We start from the raw sequence: 8,997 nt of genomic DNA, 5'->3' as shown, positions 1-8,997 counted from the left end.
CAGGTGAAGAAAACCTATACAACTCGATTGTTCAGTTGGTTTTAATAGAGCTTCCAGATCATAAGATTGGTTCAGTAAAGAAAGTCATTTGGTTCATCTGTTCTCATCGTTCCAAAATACCCAAACTACTATCCCCCCTCCCAGGCATCAAGCTGATTTTTTAAAAATATGTTCACTGGGACTCTATTAAATCATAATCCCTGCAGTCTCTCCAAAGCCATGGAAACTGTGTCGTGTTTATACAGCTTTTCTCCAGGATTATCCCAGAGATTCTCAGCTGCCATTTTATCACAACCTTCCAAGAATGAAGGTGATAAAAGAGCAAGAGGGAAGCAAAGAACAGATGCAGGGTGAGAAAAGAAATAAAACTGAGTCAGACATAAAAACAATACAGCAGTCAGGAGAAGGGATGAGATGCAATGTGCGAGTACAAAGTTTTGAATATTATAGTGTTGAAATAAGACTACTTCCCCTATGCAAGTGACATAAAAGAATGGAAATGATTCAACTATGAAACACTTGCTTTCATATGGAAGAAAACCTCGGGGAGAGAAAAAATAATGTGCAAAAACCATCTCTGGAATCATGAATTCAGCCCAGTTGATCTGTGGGATAGTTATTTTTTCCAATGGCTTTGATGTTTTTGCCAGACTCTTTCAAAAGAACAATGTAAGGATTGAACAGCATTGCTGCACCTAAATAAGAAACCTGTTCCCATTTTTTTTGTGTAAGCAACCCTGCAAATTAAGAAATCTATTGTCCGTAACAGTTTTTCTTAATATACTTTCGAATTTAAGCCATAGAGACTCACGGATCTTCAGTTTTATAGTTTTATACATAACGTAGAAGACATTGGTATATCTTGGAATGACTGACTCCTCACTCTCCTCTTTGGTATGGATATAGACATGTGTGAAGGAAACAATTAATTTATTTTCTAGGGCACTGCCACCCCAAAGTTTTTTTTTCCCCCCACATTTTTGATATTTCATTTGGTGAATTTTCCAGCAGACTTTTAATACCTTTGTAATTCCATTTTGATCTGCGTGGAATGTAAATTATAAATAATGCTTGCATTTGATATAGAACCTTTCACATCAGGAGGTCTCAAAGCATGTCAACACCTTTGTAAAGTACTCCAAGATGTTAGTTATATCCAACGTGAAGGGCGCTATATAAGTGCAAGTTGATGGTTGGTTGAAACATTTTATTGGCCCCATTTACCACATTATAACGAGTTTCTCCTATACTGAGAACAGAAGCGGTTTCTGATTTTATGGTGCCTACTCTTCCCAGGATGTGGGGCTTAGGGGTAACAAACTCAGATAGTCACATTTCATAGCCAACAACGGTTTGATTGAAGAGACCATCAATGCTTACAGAATACATAGAGTGATGTATGAAAGTAACTTTTTGCAAAACTCTTTCAAACAAAAGCTGTGCAGCTGTCAACAATTAATAAGGGGCTATACCCACATTGTTACGTGTGACCTAATCAGTCACTCACTCCCAGTCTCATCGTGACAATACGATGTCAGAGATACAGAGGAATGTAAAGGCCTTGCTAGTCACGGGATACCCAGATGGATTTGCGTCACAACACAATTTGCAGTGAAGAAAGATATAATCTTTCAGAGGTTAGAAATAGAATCTCAAAGAGGAATACGTGCTTCCAGAACAGAACTAAGCAGAAAGCCAGCCCTCTGTTTCAATAGAAGGAAGGCTCCTTTCTCTCTCGCCATTCCCTCTTTGAACCCCTCCAATCCGGCTTCCACGCTGCCCACAGCACGGAAACAGCCCTGGTCAAAATCACTGATGACACTCTGAACATCTGCGATCAGGGCTCCCTCTGCCTCCTTGTCCTCCTCGACCTCTCGGCCGCCTTCGATACTGTCAACCATTCCATCCTCATACACCGCCTCTCCGCTTTACTCACTCTTCAGGGACCTGCCCTTGCTTGGTTCGATTCCTATCTCTCTCACCATCTCCACTTTCTTGCCTCTAATGGTTTCTCCTCCAGCCACCGCACTGTCACATCTGGCGTCCCCCAGGGCTCTGTCCTTGGCCCTCTCCTCTTTAATATCTACATGCTCCCCCTTGGTGACATCATCCAACAGACACGGGGTCAACTTCCACATGTATGCAGATGACACCCAACTCTATCTTTCTGCCTCCACCCTCAACTCCAGGACCACTGCTGTCCTGACAGACTGCCTGTCGGACATCAAGTCCTGGATGAGGGCAAATTTCCTATAGTTGAATGTGAACAAGACTGAGGCCCTTGTGATTGACTCGAGCCAGCGCCTCAGCACCTCAGGCTCTGGCAACATCAATCTCCATGGTTGCACACTACAACTCACCAGCCAGTCAGGAACCTCGGTGTCTTGTTCGACCCTCAACTGTCTTTTATAATAATAATAATCCTTGCATTTGATATAGCGCTTTTCATGTCTTCTCAACATCTCAAAGCGCTTCACAGAATGTGCTGCAAAGTGAATTGACAGTATATTTATGGGTGAAACGCGACAGCCAATTGTGCACAGCAGTGTCCTACAAACAGACATGGATTGAAAATGACCAATTTATTACCAATTTTCTCCACCACATCCAAGCCATGACCCCTCTGCCTTCCCTCACCTCCGTAACATCTCCCAACTCCGCCACTACCTCACGCCTCAGGCCGCTGAAATTCTTGTTCATGCCTTCATCACCTCCAGGCTCAATCTTGCAAACGCCCTGCTTGTCGGCCTTCCCAACTCCTCCCTCCACAGGCTGCAGATAATCCAGAACTCTGCTGCCCATGTCCTCTCCCGCACCAAACTCCGTGACCCCATCTCCCCCACTCTCATCCAACTCCATTGGCTCCCTATCCTTCAGAGGATCCAGTTCAAGATCCTGGTCCTCACATACAAAGGACCTCTGCGACCTCCTAACCCCCTACCAACCCGCCCTCTGCCTCTGCTCAGCCGGTTCTGGCCTGCTCCACACCCCCCGACCCACCCACCCCACCGGGTGAGCCTTCAGCCACTCTGCTCCCAACCTCTGGAATTCCATCCCCCAGTCACTCCGCCTCGCCTCTCCTTAGCCTCCTTGAAGCCCTGCCTCAAGACTCGACCATGCCATCGCCCCCCCCTCCCTCCCTTACCCCCCCGACCCCAGCTTGAGTCTGAAATGCTGTACTCTGTCCAGTGCCTTGGGACGTCCTCCCGACGTGACAGGCGCTATATAAATGTAATCTTGTTGTTGTTATGTACAAGGGATGTGCAGGGAAGGTTAATGCCTGTAGCAGTCTCATTCATGGCTGACACTCTAACTTTGTTCTCATTTTCCTTCACACGAGCCATGAAACCAAGTATCCGTCTGCCTGATCAGGCGAATCTTAAAGATCCGAACCAGGGTTTACTATATTATATTATTGTTCAGGAAGTCACCAGCATTGTACAATACACTCAGTGCTCAAAGTGTTGACAAAAAAAAGAAGTAAATTAAAGGCAAGTATGGACGAACTAATAACTATAGATAAGCATTGCTTTGAAACGACGTCTATTGTGTTTGCCAACCTATAGAATAATCCAGGAAGTGTTTTGCAGTACGCTGATCTGAACTGCCCTTCAGTGTTGGGAGCTTCATGTAAAGCTCACTGACCCGGCTCATGTTCACAGTCATTTCCCACAAACAGCAGCTGCCAACGATAACATGTCTGGTGGTACTGACCCTCTAACTCCATCACAATTGCGTCAATCGCAATCTCGCAATATCAACAGTTACGAGTACTGCCACAGTGAAATGAAGAATAATGCAGATGTTGAGCAGGCTTCTGACTCAGTCTATGAGTGCTTGTAATGCATTAAATGTGACAAGTTACCCTCAAAGAGCAATTGCTTCAATAAAGTCAACAAAAGCATCTGATACATATTAAACAAAGGTCTTCCCGGAATCAACAATATTATTGTGCATTGTAGGAATTAATGTGATTTTAATAGAGATTATATAGATGGCCATTCTGAGTTTTTTTGGGGAGAGGAAAGGGAAAGAAAAGTGATTATATGTTGTAATAATAATAATCCTTGCATTTGATATAGTGCCTTATCACTTCTTCGAGACGTCTCAAAGCGCTTCACGGAATGTACTGTGAACTGTAGCGACTGTGTTTTTTGTGGGCGAAATATTGTAGGTCTCCCTATAGCTTTGAAGGCCTAAGATTTTGTGAAAGAACAATTTTGACACAATTCTTCTGATAACCTCATTTCCATTAGGGTAAAGAATATTGTTCCACTGAATGATTCAAAATGATTTAAAAGATTAGCTTATGTGCTGACCGTACACGCTATAGGAGACTTTCTCTTATGGTTCAAACAAGGACTGCAATGTTTATACAACGCCAATAAATAGTAACTTTGTAATCAGCAGAAAATGTAAGCATAAGTACAACAGGTATTCAAGAAGCACCCAATGGAAAGTTGGAAAGCTCAAAAAATATTACTTTATGGGTCGAGGAGCTCGAGGGTAATATTAAATCAGTTTTGCGTCCAAAAGTCTCAAAGTCGTAACTACAACATGTTCAATGTCTCTCCAATTTCTGAAGTATGCAACTTAGAAACACAAGCCTGATATCATGATTAAGTGTTCTCTTTATGTCTATAAATAATGACCTTAATTCTCAAACCAACGTTTCCAAAATGTCAGTAACATTTTGGATTCAGTCATAACAAAAGAAATACGTGTACTCAGACTTGAAACAATAGTGGACATTAAAGGAGACGGTTTTAAATAAAACTATACTATATATTTGGCTTCATTTATACATCACATATATGTGATTTATTTTTCAACACTAAAATCCATAAAATGGAAAAATGGATTCTGGAGATGTTTTTAAATGTATTCATATCAACTAATGCAACAGTTCCCCGATTTGTTTCTCACATGGAAACAGTAATACAGTTTCCTACTGACAATAAATCATTGTTGGCCTAACAATTTGCTTAAAATATTTAGTTATGGTTTTGGAGCAAACACAATCAAAAGAGAAAAAATTAAAATAGTTCTGATAAGTTCTGTGAACCAAGGCAAATTGAAAAACGCAGTTTTATTCCAATTTCCTCTTGTTGCTTCTTCATATCTAGAGGCAGAGGTCAACATTTGGATATGATAACCTCAGGCATCAGAAGCCTTCTGACACCTTATTCTTCACGTTTCAATCAGTACAGTCCATGTCAATGAACATTACAGTTCAGCCTGACCTTACCAGACATGTAATATGCAGGTGAACATTCCCAGAGGATAGTGATCAGGAGAAAGAAAGGCTTATTTCTCCCCTCACTAACCTGGGATACTGAAGCCAAGTATAGCGTCTCCACTGTGATTCTGGTGATCAGCTGACAGTCCAAAACACAATTGCAAACTGCATCAGTGGGTATCAGCCGGGCTCCGGAAGAGGCATTTTTGCCCTGGATTGTGAAGGATGTGGGTTCAAGCCCCATGCGACACTTTGTGCTCATAGTCCAGGCTGACACTGGGGTGGCCTAAGCACGAGTGAAGCTGTTACTTTGCATTAGACTCGGATTACTCTGGACCTTTCTGGCTTTGTCAGATACATTTTCTCAGAAGCAGTTCAACCCAAGTTACAGCTCCACCCACCTCGCCCGAGCAGAATACTTATAGATATAGTGGTACTCAATTGACTTCAAAGGGCAAAGTGAACCCTCCAGGAATCAAACCCAAACATACTGGTTCCCAAGTCAACTGGGATGTGAACAGTACAATACTGTACTATTTTAGGGGAGATTGTAGATGAACAATTTGTGAACAAACACTCTTTGAAATTGCCACTTGGGCAATTCATTTGTTAACGTTCTAATAAAGGATATCAAGTACCCAGTTTTCTGTGACATGAAAATTAAACTAAGAATATATCCTGCCGTTATGTAATAATGCCAGAGCAAACTGGGGCGTGAGTGTCAAAGCAAAGATGTTTCCTTTTTAACCCACCCAAGAATTTCGCAATGTGTTGCAGCCTTTTGTCATTGTTCACAAATCTTTTTCTACCCTGTTCTATCAAGGAGACCTAAATTGCACCCTTGTCCACACGTTAAATGGCATCCTTGTTACAATATGAACAGTGCTCTCTTGTATTCGAGTTGTTCAACGGCTGTTTGTTCTGGTAAACTGGAACATTCACAAGCAGCACGAGAGCTAAAAGATTAGAGGAAGTTAATTGAATTGTGGGAAGAACGGAGCCATCCTTTTCCTTTTTCCAGCGGAGGGGCTGAATAGCAAGTGTTCAAAACACAGCGAGAAACACACATGAACCGAGGCAGAATTCCAAGATGCCTTAACAGATAACTGGGACCAATAAATGGGAACAAGAACACAGTGAGAGGCCTGCACTGTATTGTATTGTCTACATTAATTCAACTTAAAGCTGGAAAACCAAGCCCTAATTGCACTGCTCCACACTAGTTATAACGTACAAGATGCTATACGATTGAAAGTGTACCTTAACCAACAATGTTCTGCAGTGTTATTAACCTATAAGAACGTCACCATGAAATTCCATATGATTTGTTAACTAGTAAAAGCCATATGGAGCTAAATGGTAATAAAGGTTCTACTTTTTTAATACTAACCAAGAGAAGATGGTTATTTGGGTATACCCAAAGCAGAAATATTTCCTATTAAGTACCAGTTGCACGCAACTTAAATCAACAGTGACAAGAGAATACCTCGACTGTGTTACTGAAGATGTTTTGAACTACAAAGTTAAAACTCAAATGGTTTATGAGCATGATCAGAGCCACAAAGTTATATTCTCTAAAGTCCAGAATGCTCATTTGTTCAGTGAGTGACAAAGAGAACATTATAAAACAAAACAAGCTCTGCCATACAAAACTGAAAACAAATTGGGAAGCATACTTTTACATATGCTATACATGTCACTTGGTAGGTTTTCAGCTAGGCTCATAAAACGTTCACATCTTTTTTACAGCGGATTTATAGTATCTTAGCAGGGGAAATGTGATTCTCTTTTCCATGAGTCTCTCCCTGTACAGTATTACAATGAGTAGGGTTGAGTTTACAAATATTTAAAAGTAGTGCACAAAATGTTTTGCTATCTTTTAAAAAAAAATCTACATTGTGAGATAAAATAATGGTCTGTCCTGTGAAGATGCAGCTTCTGTTTATGGGATAAATGAAAAACCATTATTATGAAAAAATCTAACTCCAGTCCAGTTACAAGGTGGTAGAAATAAACTGCAATGGAGTTAAGGATCCAGCTAAAACTTGAGGGGAAAGAAAATTTGCTTGCCACTAAATACAGAAAGTTTGTTGACAACTAAAATGCCCTAAAAGCACAGTCACTACATTGGGAGGGAGCAAGAGGAAATTCACAAAGGAAAATCCTGGGACAAAGCTGAGTACCAAGCTTCTCGGCGTAATATTACACAGAAAAAGGTGAAGCTTCTGACAACGGGTATCAATAGGATGGCAGGAATAGAGCCTTGGCAGCAGATTAACTGGCCACAATCCTTCCCTGCTGAGTCAAAGGTGCCATAGGCGGCGGTGGAGGGAGGAGAACTAAAGAAAGAGAAGAACCGTATCTGAAAATCCGGCAATGAAAAATGTTAAAAGCTTTAAAATGAATGTTTGATTTGGCAGGACGTTTGTCAGGGAGCTGGCAAAGTGTATCCACTGCAAAGCTGTAGCTGTATTAGCAGATTGCAGTTCAGGCCCATATATTTAACATTCGAGCCATTTTCCTGTTACCATGAACTGCACTAAGTCCCTCTACAGCACAAATCAAGCCATATTGTTTTTGTATCATCATGTATCTTGGAGTCATTTAGCACCTTCAGTACAGCAACTGATACATTGGGCTACTATATAAATGAACTATAAATAATCTGTACGATGGACCCGATTAATATACACGGATCAAGCAATGTCAACTGAAATTCTGTCAAACTCCATTTCTAAACTTACTAACTAAGCTAACCCTTGCCATCCCTTTTAGCATAATACTGTGTGGCGGTTAAAACATTTTTATAGCTTTTTCACTGTACCATGCGTCTCCTACAAACATTTGCCTCTGACCAGCAGAATTGTACAAATTAGGGCAAATGTCTCAAAAGTTTGATTTATCACTTAAACGCGTCTCAATTTAATACTTCCATGCATCTTCAGCCAAGTTAAAGAAAAATTACTGAATATCCTCTTGGAGATTATCTGCTTTCTTTATCGTGGCTTTGGAGAAAATAAAGGCAACCAAAAATAATCATCATCTTTAAACTTTTAATTTACTTTTTAAAATGTCAGGATACTCTCAATGTGGAAGTTTCCCAAAAAATACAACAAAATATTTATAAAGCACCTTTCACATTGAAAGGACCACCCAAGGGGCTAAATACATAGTTGCACCACACAACAGTAAATATTTCTTCCGTTTTGTTTTCCTAAATGTTTCAATATTTTGTATGTGAGAAATGAATGTATGTGAATCTTACCAGTTCAGCATGCAATGTGCTGATACACCAAAAAATCTCATGTTTGTACGCACAAACACAATGTAAACCCTTTGGAAATCCATCTCATAGTCCGTTCACCTCACCCCCTCCCTTTGCCTCCTTCAAGACCCTCCTCTTCGACTGCGCCTTCGATCACCCTCCCATCCGTACCGATTCTAACCCCCAGCTCGAGTCCAACTTCTCGACTGTCTGCTGTCTTGAGACATTCTCCCAATATGAAAGTTGCTATTCAAATATAATGTGTTGTTGTAAAATACAACACATGATCTCACTGCAGTCCTATTTTGCAGTTTGCTCTCAATCATAATGCATTATTTTCACAGATCATAAGTTTTTTTTATGGAAACCGCGAGCAAAGCAAAACATTGGCACAGTTAAAAACACAGAAAATACTTGGTATGGAGAGAAAGTATTCAAAGAAAGCATTTCTGGTGAATTATTCCTTGTATAATAACATTGCAGACAATAACAA

The sequence above is a fragment of the Callorhinchus milii genome, unplaced genomic scaffold, assembly GCF_018977255.1.
Source record: "Callorhinchus milii isolate IMCB2004 unplaced genomic scaffold, IMCB_Cmil_1.0 Scaffold17, whole genome shotgun sequence".
NCBI lineage: Eukaryota > Metazoa > Chordata > Chondrichthyes > Chimaeriformes > Callorhinchidae > Callorhinchus > Callorhinchus milii.
This window is presented reverse-complemented; position numbering follows the sequence as displayed.